The sequence below is a fragment of the Serinus canaria genome, chromosome 1 (assembly GCF_022539315.1).
Source record: "Serinus canaria isolate serCan28SL12 chromosome 1, serCan2020, whole genome shotgun sequence".
Lineage (NCBI taxonomy): Eukaryota > Metazoa > Chordata > Aves > Passeriformes > Fringillidae > Serinus > Serinus canaria.
Genome location: NC_066313.1, coordinates 29,578,770 through 29,592,996, shown reverse-complemented (window position 1 = coordinate 29,592,996; position 14,227 = coordinate 29,578,770). Strand labels below are relative to the sequence as shown.

The 14,227-nt window shown below is 43.3% G+C and overlaps 1 protein-coding gene across 7 annotated transcripts in view; it reads left to right on the top strand.

Annotated features, from left to right (window-relative positions):
* PAK1 (p21 (RAC1) activated kinase 1) overlaps positions 1-14,227 on the top strand; it is a 98,604-nt gene that overhangs the window by 49,993 nt on the left and 34,384 nt on the right. For 5 of the 7 annotated variants that reach the window (XM_018908341.3, XM_018908344.3, XM_018908342.3 and 2 more), the window contains one exon: positions 2,919-2,997. The exons of the other annotated variants lie outside the window; for them this stretch is intronic. The gene's annotated coding sequence lies outside the window, so the exon portion shown is untranslated. The remainder of the gene's footprint in view (positions 1-2,918; positions 2,998-14,227) is intronic. 7 annotated transcript variants of the gene reach the window in all.

Here is a 14,227-nt window from a genome sequence, read left to right as displayed (position 1 = left end):
CTCTGAAAGCCCCACTGTCCTTGACTGACTGTCTTTTAAGCTTTTTTTTTCTTTTTATCATTTGTTTGGGTTATTTTCTGTTGGTTGCTGTCAGGGAGATGCTGTGGTACCTAGAGGCTGTTCCTCTTACCTGCTGTATCCCAGTTGCTGCATTGGTTATTTACAAGGATACGAACTGACTTGCATCATAGGTGTTGACTCTGTCTTGTGCAAAGCCCTTCTGCCTCCAGGCATCCAAATAAAGGATCTTTTAAAGAATTAGATGCTACAGACCTTATGCTGTTGTCTGTAAAACCAGGGGCTTTGGTTTGGGCAGGACCCAGGCCCCCCATTCAGAGCAGTGATACTGTACAAAGCCTTTGGCCCCTGGAATATCTGAGTTCCTCAACTCCCTGCAGGATCAAGGGCAGGTTGAATAGGGCTCATAGACATGTTTCCCTCAGGAGAAGCTCTCAGCTCTGGCACATCCTTACCTGGTCAATATTTGCACAGTTAAGAGTGGGACAGGGATGGGAAAGTTCATCAGCCAGTGGTAAACTGGTTTCCTGAGCATCAGCACTATCAGATTTGGGTTCAAAGGCACTGTGTGGGCAGAAACTGGCCTCTCAGCCCTCAGTGCCTCCTTGCTGTAAACCCATCCACCTTGTCCCAAGTTGTGTAGGGGATGATAGTTCTGGAGGGAAAAGATAGGGATTTGGGTGCTGGATAAAAATTCTAGAAAAGCATGTGAAGGTGGGGGCATTATTGCACAAGTTAAATGATACCCTGAATGCAACTGCTTTGTGGTTGGGGCTGTTTTAAAGTGTGGTTTATTTGGCATTGAATAGCTGTTAGAGAGGTGGTTTTAGCCACTGTGCTTTTAAAATCAGCATGCTAAACCCCCTTGGAGTTGTGAGAATATGTGCATATGCAGACTGGTGTTGGTTCAATTCAACACACCCTTGGAAACCTCATCTGGGATGGTGTTGGCATGTCCCTCACATTTTGCCAGTTTTCAGAAGCTGTCAGGTAGTACTGTGTGGGAAGTGTTACAGGGACAAATCCTGAAATCCTAATTTGGGCTAAACTCCCACTGTTTCCAGTGGGTGGCTTGCTGGCATTAAGGCCAAGTACCCCTCAGCTATTACAGATGACCTTTCTGTCCTGGAAAAGTAAGGGAGACTGAGACTTCATGCCTCTGTCTTGTACTAGAGATCAAACTGCAGGATTGCAGCCCTTAAAGTTTGTACATGTGCTGTGATTTGTGAACAAGAAGTTAACCAAAAACATTTCCAGTAACTGTTCTTTAGATTCTCAGTATTGCTGGTGAAATGCCAGAGATCTGGAAACAGAAATTAGCTGGTGATTTAGAGCAGTGCACCAAGAAGACACTCGTTCTGTAGAGGAAACACTGATGTTCTGAAAACTCTGCTTTTCATAAATGGAAAATATATAACCCCATGTATTTTAAATGGAAAAAATTAAACTCTTTCAAATTACCAGCATAAATTTATTGAAATTGTTTGCTCAGGTAACTGATTTGTATTTTTAGGAGGCTGTTTCTATGAAATCTCTGCAACTTTTGTCAGTATATTGCTTTCCAGCAAAATTGAATTAAATGGATTTTAGAAGTCAAGAGTCTGGAAGTAGGTACCTGAATTTTCTGACTATCACCAAGTGATTGAGATCATAAGTTGTTCTGGTCTCGTCTCTCTATGCAAGAAGGAGGGAAGATATTGTGTTTGTGTTGGCAACACTTCAGAAAATCGAACAATATTTCAACAGCAAGAAAAGAAAAAGGCTCAAATCCCTCCAGAAAATGTTGCTGTGCAAACCTTGGCTGGCACAAGGTCTTCCCAGCTGAAGAGCCTCTTTCCTGCACCTCAGTGGAGCATCAAAATTAAAGTCTGACTGAACCCAACTTGATGTCAGTCTCAAATGTTATGTAAGGGTACCTCAAGAAATTGCTCACTTGTGACTGAGGCTCTGAAGCCCACACTGTATTGTTTTTCTTGCCCATTTCCCCTTAGGTGGTCACTGCCTATTCATATTTCAAGCTCAGGAGGGCTCTTCTGTCCCATCACTGGGACTTCAAGGGGGAAGAATGGTTTTCAAATCCTTCCATGCCCCCTTTACCTCTGAGTTCCCCCTCTGGATTGTGTACACAGCTCTCTTTTCCCTTTTTTTCTCTTCCTGGGAATATGTTTCTTGTGCAAACTGAAATTGCAGAAGCAGCTGGAAGGGCTTCATCTCATGCTGTGTGTTCTCTAACCACCTGAATTTCCTTTCCTTTAAAGAAGTGATTGACTGATAGGAGGAGGGCCAAGCAGACAAAAGTACTTTGGCTTTCTCCCCCTCTTGTGCCTCCAAGATCACAAATGAGGTCTGTGAGAACTGGGACAAGAGCTGGCATCTCCCAAGTACTGGAACTGTACTCCACACACTAAATTTCATAATGAGGGTGTTATGGTACTGATCCCAGCTATTCTGCTGGTTTTCTGCTCAAGGTTGTCACAACCACTTTTAATTTGTCTTCATCACTAAACTGGGGCCTTGGATACTAAGGAGTAAAAACGTGCTTCAGACAAGTAGTTTGAATGATGATGTGTGTCTCTCTTCTTTAAAGCCTCCCTGTCAGTTTGTGTGGCTTGTAATTGCAGAATGTAATGTGGCTTGTAATGGCAGGAGCCTCTGTGTGGATAGTCTATTCCAATTCCCCACCTAATGTGGTGGCAGCTGAAACACTCAGCTCAGTGGGCATATCCAGTGGAGTTCTGAGCATGCCCAAGGATAGAAATTCCCATTATCTTCCTGAGCAACCTGTGGTTTTCTGAGTTCTGTGATTTTGTGTCCATCTCCTCTCATCCCCACCCTGAAAAAAAGTGTGGTTTTGTTGTTGGGTTTGTTCTTACATTTAAATGGAATTTCCTGTATTTCAGTTTGTGCCCACTGGCTCTTGTCCTGTTGCTGGATACCACCAAGAGGAGCCTGGTTTCATCTTCTTTACATCTCCATCAGGTATTTATGCACATTGATAAGACCCCTCTGAACTTTTTCTTCTCCAGGCTGAAGAGTCCCAGCTCCTTCAGCCTCTTCTTAAATGCCAGGTACTCCAGTCCCTTGATTGTCTTTGTGAACCTTTGCTGGACTCTCAGCAGTATGTCCATGTCTCTGTTGCACTGGGGAGGGAAGGACTTCTCCCAGTGCTCCAGATTTGTCTCACCAGCCCTCAGCAGAGGGGAAGGTTCCCCTCACTTGACCTACTGGAAGTTGTTTTCCCTAGTGCAGCCCCCATGCTGTTGAACTTCTTTGCTACAAATGTGGTTTGGAGGCTCATGGTCAACTTGATGTCCACCAGGAATCTCAGGCCTTCCTCTGCTTTTTCTGCTTCCTTTTTGTCTTTTGGCTCCCAGTATGTGCTCCTGAGCAGCAGAGCTTTGCATTTTCCTTTGTTGAACTGCAAAAGTTGGTGTTGGCCCATTTCTGCAGCCTGTCCACATCCCTCTGAGTGGCCTTCCTGGTCTGTTAGCCACCATTTCCAATACTGTATCATCTTCAAACTTCCTGAAAATTAGCTTTCTGCTGCCACCATAATCTTTCCTTTAGAAAGAATTCAGAGCCCTAGCTGAAGTACATAATGAATCAAATCTCTCAACAGCTCTAGAAAGTACATTGCTGTTCACGTGGGAAAGTCAGACAGAAATGAGGCAGCTTCACTAGCACTAACAGAACATTAAATGCTGTGCCTTGTAGTAAAGGACTTCATTATTATTATTTAGGACTTTCATTCCTTGAATCTCTGATACTTCATGCAATACCAGCTCTTGCCCTTTGCTAACACCATAGCAACCTGCTATAAATGTCACTATATAATGTGGCTTGTTGGCCAAAAGCAGGACAAGGAATGCTTTCTAGGGCAGGAAATCCGTGGGGTCAGTAAAAAAAGTGCTGTAGAATGAGGGAAGAATCCCAAGGTTATTTTATAGTATTGCAAAGTAAATTTTCTTTTTCTATCCAATAATGTGCCCTAGAGGAAATAGGGGCATCAACCAAAATTCTCTCAATGCTTTATCTATATCCCCCTCCCCCAAAACCTACATCCTAGGCACATCTAAACCTCTGGGCTAACAGATGGTGTTGAGAGGGGGAGGGAGGGGGACCAATTTGCATCTAAATAGCTGAAATAAGAAAGGGTCATGTCCCACAGACCAGCCCCACTCACCTGCTGTTTAAATCCCCCTGAGAAACAGGCAAACTCGCTTGGTTTTTTAATGTCTGTGTCAGCTGTACTTGCTCTCTGAAACTTTCTGCCCTAAAAAAGCTGCAATCCTCTGCATCTTGCTGTATGGATTCTGTTCTGCCCCCAAAAGGATGAACTTTTAAGGCTTTAGTTATTTGAATGGATTTGACAGCTGTGTCACTTCTGTTCAGCCCTCCCATCAGAGTGACTGTTGCTGTTGGTTAGCATAATTAACACAAGCACTAATGATACAGAAAAGGTTCAGGGCAAATATTACCTCTTCTGTCAGCTTGCTACTCATGGCTGCCTGATTTCCACCTTCAGAGGTGCTCTTGCCATATGGTCCTGTGGACTCGTGATGCAATTTTCTGTGCTGGGTTTGTGTGTGTAGGTGGGATGGGCTTTGGCTCTAGTCACCTCCAGGCTGCAGCCCAGTGGGGATCCTGATCCTGCAGGACTGTGGCATGGCGTTGGATGGCTGTGCTTAATCCTGCAGGCATGCAAAGCCAACTTGCTCTGGCTTCCTGACTGTGTCCTGTAAGAATTTCTGAGGTCTAAGACCTTGCTTCTTTGTAGTGATTTTGTTTTGGAGTGTAAGGGTCATTTGCCCACCTCTGTCACATGGAGACTACTCTGGGTCTGCCCCCCATCCTGTCTTGGCAGCAAGCAGCGAGCTTTTGTCTCTTCAGGCAGTTTCTCAAAGTTTAAGACTGTGGAAAGCCTGTAATAAGAAAAACCCTCCCAGTTCTTCATAATCATGGACACATTCGCCACCTAGGGTTATCTGCAAACCACAAAGCCCAGGGCTCCGAGCACACGGCAGCTGCGAAAGGCATCCCAAGGGGAACACAGAACTGCCACGACATGGCTCCCTCCACACCTTTCTCCTTTGAGCCAGCCTTAGCCCAAGGCTGCTTTTACTGCTCTGCCTAGGGGTAGGGTTCTGCAAACCCTGAAACCATCCTGCCTTATTTCCCAGTGTTATTTGGAGAGGCAAGAGGGCTTTGCAATGAAGTTTAGTCCTAGTACAAAACACCAAGATGAGCAAAACCTGATTCCACCCATCAGTTCCTTGGACTTCCACACTCAAATTATAAAAACAATGTGACAATAGTCCAGGTGGTTTAGGAACTTTATTACTGTTGTCTGTTGACAATATCTTCTCTACTTCCCAATAAGGCCAGAGGCATTGAAAGGTTGAGTTGGGCAGACTTGAATGCTCTGCAGGATAAGGAGTGGTGAAGGTCTGGGGACCCACCACTGTCTTGTGTGTAGATCTGGTAGAATAAAATGTCTGGGATAGAGGATTTCTATTTCTGCAATTGCAAGATCTTGAATCTCTTCTTTATTCAGCACAAGCCTGGAGGGAATTGGTGAGGTTAACCTTTGCTAAACTGCTGGGCCCTCCCTCCCACAAGTGTCTTGGAAGGGAAAATGGCCTTAAGAAGTGTCTTTGTTTTTTTGTTGTTTTTTTTTTCCCCTCATTTAATTCCCAGGTATATTTCAGTACTGTGGGTAGTAGTGGTTGATGTGCATTAGGGCAACATGGATCTGGGCAACAGCCTTGTTTACATGCCTCGGGGGAATAAGTTCATTTCTTTTATAATTTAAGATAGATTCCAGTTAATACAAACAAGATCCGGTGTATGAATGCTTACAGAAATAACTGGGCAAGGCACAATACCAAATTATATTATTTTACAGCAGTCTGTGGTACTTTAAAACTTTCCACAACTGTTTTTCTTTTTGGTACTTTGTCACTTGAGGATAACTATGTTTTATAACTGCTCATATCACATGATGCATACTCACTGTCTGGGAGTAAACAAGAAAAGTGAGTGAACTTGGGTGGTGCAAGTTACATGCACACATAAATGTGTGTGGATATACATGTTTATACATCCACACTCTCTTCTGTAGGACAGACCTCTGCCCTGCTCCTTCTGCCCCCTTCCCCAGTTCAGTGATGCAGGGAGGTGACTGGCTCTGGCAGCTGTGCTGCTGGTCTTTGCCATGGATAAAATGCTTGTTATGCAGCAGGACCCCACAGACCATGTAAGAACAAATCCAGAAATGAAAGATGCTATGGGAAATATTTATTTTCTCTGTTTTTAAAAAAACAAAACTGTGTAAATTGTGCAACTGTAGCAGAGGTGCATGTTACTTTGTGACAAAGGAGGCAAAAGGGGGAAATATGAGGAATCACGTGCCCTTTAAGGTGAGGTTTGCAAGTAGTGGGATGAAGACTGGAGAAACTGGATTTCACAGACTCCTAGGATGGTTTGTGTTGGAAGGAACCCCAATGCTCATCCAGTTTCAGCCCCTTGCCGTGGGGACTGCCCTCCCCTGAGCCAGGTTTCTCAAAGCCCCATCCAGCCTGGCCTTGAAGACTTCCAAGGATGTGATATCCACAGATATGAACAGGCTTCTTGGGCAGCCTGTTTCAGTGGCTCACCACTCTCACAAGAAAGAATTTCTTCCTAGTATCTGATCTAAACCTGCCCTCTGTCTTGTGGCCATTCCCCCTTGTCCTGTAACTCCATGCCCTGGTCCAAAGTCCCTCTCCAGCTCTATTGCAGCCCCTTTAGGTACTGGAAGGTGCTCTAAAATCTCTGTGGAGCCTTCCCTTCTCCAGGCTGAACAATCCCAGCTCTCTTAGCCTGTCTGCATAGCAGAGGTGCTCTGGCCCTCTGAGCATCATTCTGGTCTCTTCCAGTTTTGCTCCAGCACGCCCATGTCCCTCTAACACTGAGGTCCCCAGAGCAGGATGCAGCATTCCAGGTGGGGTGTCACCAGAGTGGAGCAGAAGTGGAGAATTGCCTTCTTCTACCTGCTGGTCACAGTGGCCTGAGATGTAGGCTGCTTTTATTTTAGCAGGTTTCTTTTTGTTTCTTTTATTAAGTGGCTTACCAAGTGGCTGACTGACATTGGAACATTTATTTCTGTATCTTCCCAAGCTCTCTCACTGGAAGAGGGATTTGCTGTACAGGAAGGACCATTATGGTAGTCTACAGTGTTACTTCAGTCACTTTCTCTGTGTGGAACTAAAATACTAAAGAAAAAGATATGCTGGATTGGAACCATGCCTAAAGCAATTCTTGGCATAATGGGATTATTTTACTGATTTTTAATTAAAATAGAGTTCTAACTAGATTGTTTTGAGCATACATATGGCTCTGGTTTGTTGTTGTTGGTCTAATTGCCTCCTAAATTAAAGATACCAATATTCTAATCCACCTTCTCCCTGGGGGATACTGGCATTAAAAGAGGGTGTGGAATGCTCTGTAAATGATTTACAGGCATGCAAGATAGAAAATGGTCTTTAAAGGCATTAGCCAAAACTTAGGTCTTCCCTTTACCTGTAATATCTTGACACAGACTCTGATGAATTGTTATTTTTTGGTATGTATTTATTTCTCTGTCCTGACAGGTCTTTTAAATGGTTAGAAATATAGTCTGAGAAAAATGCCAATAATCTCAGCCTCTGAGGAAGAAGCAGGTAATGAATCTCCAGGGAAATATCCAGAGTCCAGATCCTCCATGGGCCAGAAAAGGTTGGGAGCCTGTGGACTGGGGTCAGAGGCAATACATCATCTCAGATCTAAGATGGAAGCTGTCTGCTGACAACACAAGATACTAAAATGACAGAATTACAGGATTATTTGCTTAGGGCTTCTTTTTGAGAGCCCATTTTAAAAAGTGATTTTGGATTTGACTACTTCTGTTTAAGACATCTTGGTTAAATTTTGTCAGAAATAAAGCATTATTTTTTTGCAGATTTTTAGTTATCTTTACAAATTGAAACCCTTTGGGCAAATTTCACCTGTGTGGGATGTAAATTCAAACCATGCTGTAAGTTTAAAGAATATATATTAGGCTTAAATCCAACTTCTTGTTTCAAAGCTAAAAGGGACCTTATAAAGAAGGCCATAAGTTTAGATGTCTGCTGTATAACATTTTAATAGAGTAGCAGAGATTGACAAAAGTTCTGTCAATGTAGAATATTTAAGCTCCTCAGATAAAACTAGATGTACATTGAAGAGTGTTCACAGGAAAGCAAGAGTTATTTCCAGCCTGAAGAGATTTTTTCTTAAAAATAAAAGCAGCCAAACATGCTTACGTTGGGAGGCTGTGAATCAGCACCTGCAAATACCAGCAGTACAAGAATACCCAGGAATAGAACAAAAAGTTGGACGGGGCCCTGAGCAACTTGATTTGCTGGGAGGAATAGCTGCACATGGCAGAGGGGCTGGACTTAGTTGATTTTTAAGGGCCCTTCCAACCCAAGCCTTTTCTGTGATTCTGTGACTACTGGAGCCGAAAGAAACAGCTGGAAAGAGTGGAAGAAGCAGCCTCATACTTGCAAAGGAGACAGTTCACTTAAGCTGTATTGTGGATTGATTTGAAGGATCTCCTTTCCTGCAGCAAATGTATTTTACTTCACTGAGTCCCTCTGCAATCAGTGTAAGAACAGAAAAGATGGAGTTAGTGCAGGCTATTCACACATTCATATAAGTATGAACTGTTAGTAAAGAGGAAGGCAGCACTTTCCTTGAGACAAGTGTAAATGGCATAAAGTGAAGGGGGAAAAATTGGTTTGAGAAGTGCATCCCCATGCATTGCTCCTGGGTGTGCTCAGGGACCAAACCTGGGATTGCCTGAGAGCTGTGCAATAACTGTTTCCAAAACTAACTGCCCTGTTCATGTCTTGAGTTTTTTTAGCAAACAGAGCTGTTACTGTAGAGGTGAAATTATGGTATGCTAGTTACAGAATTTAAAGTATTCTTTTATACTGTCTTGCCTTGGATAGGAGAGAGGGAGTGTGGTCAGATAACCTGAGGTGTGTGCTGGGTTTGTGTGGCCAAAACACTGAGAGAGCTTTGGGTTGTGGGTAGGTACCATATCTCTATAACAGCCTGCTGCAAACATTCTTGACTCTTAATTGCTGGAATTCGGGGAGGATGATCAGAAAACTGCACCTGGACTTGCAGCATGCTGTGCTTTCCTAATTCTTATGCTGGTAGCCTTAGGAGCAAGTAGCTGTAGGACTTGAGCAAGGTGACTTGGAGCAATGGGAGGGAATGCTGTACTGAACAAAATGCCTTAACTCATACAGCTTCCTGGAGCATCTGTCTTTGGTTGTTGTCTTCATTTTGGAAATCGGTTGAGTTTTATCTGCCCCTTAGCAAAGATACAACATTGTCTATAGAGCTTCTTGTCTGCCCAGTAGTGGCCATAAAAAGATTTTTAGCATTTTAACTACACAGAGGACAAGCATCAATCTGACAAAGCAGTCTTGAGATGAATAAAACATGCATACTGGCAATCCATCGTAATCCATCCATCAGTGAAATCCCAATTCTGCTGAATGTGCAGTTCATATTGTCGCTAATTGTATGATGTAGATGCTTGTCCACTGGGAATTGGATGGAAATTAGCAAGTCACTTGCTTCAGATGCTGAGAGGGCTGTGAATGGGAGCTCAGTCAGTCTCCTCTGGGTTGGGTTTTATGGCTACAGTGTTCCTGCTTCTTGAGAAAGAATGAGTTTTAAATAGGTAGCAGTGAAGATCCATGCATCCTCCTGAAAGCTGCTAAGGTCACTGTAGCAAGAACAGAGGGTAAGAAGCTCTGTGCCCCTGAAAAGCCTTGCTCAAAGATGTTGAGGAAAACCTTGCCTGCCATATCTAGCCTTGCAATTAACTCCTACTCCTAATTACATAGTGCTTTAAAGTGGGCCTGCCACTGTAATAAATGATGTTGTTATATTTCCTTTTGTTCAGTGGAGTAAAAATAGTTCACTTGGCTCATGGGCTTTATTTAACTGAGCGCTAATGCAGATTTGGTTGGAATATATTGCAGAAACAGCAGTTCCTTTGTGCCAGTCCTATAGAGCTTTCTTTTCTCTACTGACATACAGTAAGTATGATTGGAATCTGAGTAAATGATGTGATAAAAGGCTTGATGGTGCTTCCTAAAAACAAACTGCTGCTCATTAAATTAAACGATGATGATTCTTAATGGACTAGTTAGTGCTCTGCAGTGCATTTGGTATGAGTAAGGAAGTCTAGGAGGTAAGGAGACCTTACCACTATGGCTCCTCCTGTATGTTCTAGAATCATAAAGCAGGTAGAAAAGGGAGTTTTGCTAGACAGCATATAATTATAAACACAGAGGTGGTGTTCCTGCAGCAAAGAAGACCACTGTGACAGTTTAATTAGGGGAGAAACCGCAAGCCACCTTAGGCTTTTTCATTTTGCCTTGTAAGTGAAGTGCTCATAGAGCATTTCACGTATTGCACTTGAAGGAGTAATCATTGTAAACCTGAAGCAGATTTATGTGCAGTTCTCAAATTGCTTGTCTTCAGTGGTATTAAATTAGCTTTTGCAGCGCTGGGTATTTGATGGTGCTTGTCTCTAAATTCAGTTTGTCTCCAAAACCCTCATATTTGATGCAGAGCTTATCCTGTCTTTGAAGAACTATTCATTCTCCCCTCTTTTCCCAGCTTTGAAGAACCAAAACTTTTAACAAAGCAACATGAAACTGAACCAATCTTTGTGATTTTATTTAATTGAAATTACTGCCAGTATGAAAATCCTGGCTGGCAGTTAAGGGAATGTGACAGCTTTGCCAGTCATTACATAAATACTATGGAGCACTGGGCTTCCTACTGTCATTAGCTACAATGAATACAATGGAGCTATACACAGGAGCAAGAACTACTCTGATGATAAATGTTTGCATTTCCACTTAGCACTGAGCCGTTGTGGCATTTTCCACTCAGTCTAATTGAGGGTCTTGGGTGGTTTCATTCACTAACGATAATTGGGTTGTCTTCTTGCTCTTTACTTTCCCAGCAGCAAAAGAGTTGAATGAGTTTTGCTCTTAAGAACATTGGTTTCCTCCTTGCCGGTCTCTGTGCCTCGGTGTTTCTTCACCTCAGAAAAAATTCAGTTTTTACAGGTTAATGTAAACTTTCATCTATTTATGTACTGTGGCTTTTTGCTAACCACTGCATTGCAGTGTCCTCTGTGCCTGTGGGATGTCGTTGACTTGATCTGACAGTGTTCTCGTTTTCTTATATGTTTCTTACCCCCACCCCCATTGCTAAATGACAGATCTCTGGATTTAAAAAGGTGCAGTTTTTGCAAATGCTAACATGTATTTAAAGTGTGAATACATTGTACTTGGGAATTATTCCACATTAGGAGATAGCAGGATTTAATTCTGAGCCCTGTGCTCTATGTCCATCTTCCTGCACTGGAAACTTTTGAATGGAATAATGATTAATGATTCGGCTGCTCTCAGTTGCTGTTGCTGCTAATGTGTAGTTAGGACTCTGAGCCAAGTAACTTAGGCAGGAGTAGTGGGGGTGGGTTTAACTGTGTGCATTAATATATTCTCTTTATGCTGCATCTAGTCATTTCCTCTGGAGCACAGATTTCCTCCAGGAAACCTGCTTATATGGGCTTTGGATATACTTTAACATAAGAGGCCTTTATTTTTCCCACTCTGCTTAGCAAGCTCCGACTCCAGCGACTGCTTTGACTTGTGTGGTTGAAGCCCTGCCCTCCTGAGAGCAAAAGGGGAACCAGAGCCAAGGCTGCTCTGTGCTGTGCTGGAAAAGGGAGCCTGTCCTGACATCTGCAACAGCCAACTTGCTTGTTCAGGCATGCAGGAGGAGGGGAAGCAGCACTTCTGGAGATGAGGAAATAAGGAGGATGATTTGTGGGCTGAGAACTTTTAAAAACGGTACTGTTGGTTCTTTCTGTTGCAGCTTGGATTTTATATATTTTTTTTTTCCTTGAATAAGGATGCAATTTATTTCTCTTGGGCTGTTTAAAAGTGCTGTTAGGAGTGGCTAAATGCTTGGTCAAAATGAGGATGCTGCTGCCCAGAGATGGGATCAGGCAGAGCTGATCTCTGCAGTTCTCCAAGTTTGAGTACTGGAGCGCAATTAAGGGGAGTTCATCACATGTTCCAGGTACTGGGGCATAGCTGGCATTGATTGTGAAGTGGTTATTGTTTAACACAGCCATTTATTTGTGCAACAGCTGAAGCCAAGTCTAAACACGGCAATTTAAGCTGGCATTGCCTCTCTGTGGTTTTGGATTCAAGCCCAATGTGGTGAAAAGGGCTTGACCTGCCTCAGTGCTTCTAAAACCCTCAGTGTGCCTGGGTTACTGTCACAGTGGTCATGCATGGGCCCACACTGTGGAAGCTGGTGAATATTGGGCCTTGATTCTTTCTAACAAAACAGAAAGAAGCTTCCTTAACTTGAATGAAAGGAGAACTCTGTTGCTAGGAATCGAGTGGTTATAATTAGTCTGTTCTTCTTTAGAAGCGTATCTGTGCAGTAGGATGGGCTAGCATGGATATCTGCCCAGGGAGAGATTTTACAGCTCTCCTGCCTACTACAGGGATGTCCATGTCCTCCTGCAAAATCTGGGCTGGGGAATCCCACCTTGCATTTAGCCCAAACTGCTGGGGTTGAATGAAAGGCTTTTTTTAAAAAGGACTGTCTGGACTTTTGGCTTTTAAAATTCCAAGCCATGGGACTGTCCAGCTTTTCCTGTTGAGTTGTCAGTGGTCAGTCTTCCTTTATGTCTGGCACTATGGAAATAATGCTGGCAGTGGAGCAAGACTGCAACTGGTAGTTGGCCATCTGCCATGAGATTGTGTCTCTTCCCCCTCCTCACACCCACCCACCCGCCCACCCGTGCTGTAGCAGTGGATGCATTCTCTTCTACGTGTATACTGATGTTGAGAGATTATTCTTTCATTTAGTTTAGCAATTTCATCTGCATCTTCAGGTGTTGGCAGCACCTGCAGGGGTCTAACAGGTAAGTTCTAAAAAGACATCAGCAAACACTGCTGTGTTGTAATTATTTATTTGAACTTTATGCAAACCCGTGGTTTAGTCTGTTGGGGTTTTTGTGTTGTTTGTTTGATGGTATTTTTGTTTTGTGTTTGTTGTAGTTTACATGTAAATGCAGGGTCTGGGCTGGTGCTTTGCTGGTCCTTGGCTTTTTTGGTTTAATTGGCACATTTGCACAGAGCTCAGATGTGCAGTAACTGGTTGGGGAGACAGCTCCATGCTGGAGTTTCTTAGGGTTTTTTTAATCACCTCTAAATGTGGTGATCAGTCTTTCCTCCCTCAGAGTATGTGTGTTGCAGCTGCCTTTTTTGTGACAGCATGTGTTCCAGGTCCCATCTGCTGCTGGGTGGAGGAAGAAGACACCTCTTGCCTCTTTTTCAGGTGGAGGGCGGGGGTGCCCTTCCTTCAGCGTGAGACTGGTGTTTGAGACTTAGTCCCACGTAAAGTAATAAAAACCGAATGACTGTCTTTTCATCCTGTGTGGAAACCCAGCTGGTAAATTCTGATGTTACTTTTTCTGCTGGGATTTGCATGGAAGCGTGACACACAGGGAGGGAATCTGCTGCTTGCAATGTGTTTGAACAGAGCAGGGCATAGCCTGTGCTCTTTCTCACCAGGGCAGTGTGAGGGGGAAGGAGGGGATTTTAACGGTGTGTGCTTGCAAGCAATTTCTAGCCATGGGGAAGGATGCAGGGAGACTGGTGCAGAGGTAAAACACTTGATCTGATAAGGATCAACTCAATTAAGGTTAAGACTCTTTTTTTTTTTTGTTGTTTGTGAGCAAGACACTCTTTCCTCACCCTGCCAACAACAGAATACTAGTGACTTGGAAAAATGGGAGATTTCCTTCTGGTAGTAGGCAGAGAGGAAAGAGCAGTTGCTGAGCATTTTCCTCTTCCCCATCTTGTTTAATATAGTTTATTCTTCTGTAAGTTGTAGTGAGTAACTTCTTGCCAGACTGCATGAATTATAGATGTCTCTTTTATGAGTTTTCATGTTGACTCCTGCAATTACTATGCATTGGACGTAGTTATCTGTATGGCATCTACTGTAGCGTAGGTTTCAGCCTTTCTGACTTTTTAATTGCTTTCTGTTTTAGCAATCAGTCATGTGTCTGTCTTGCTAAGGAATG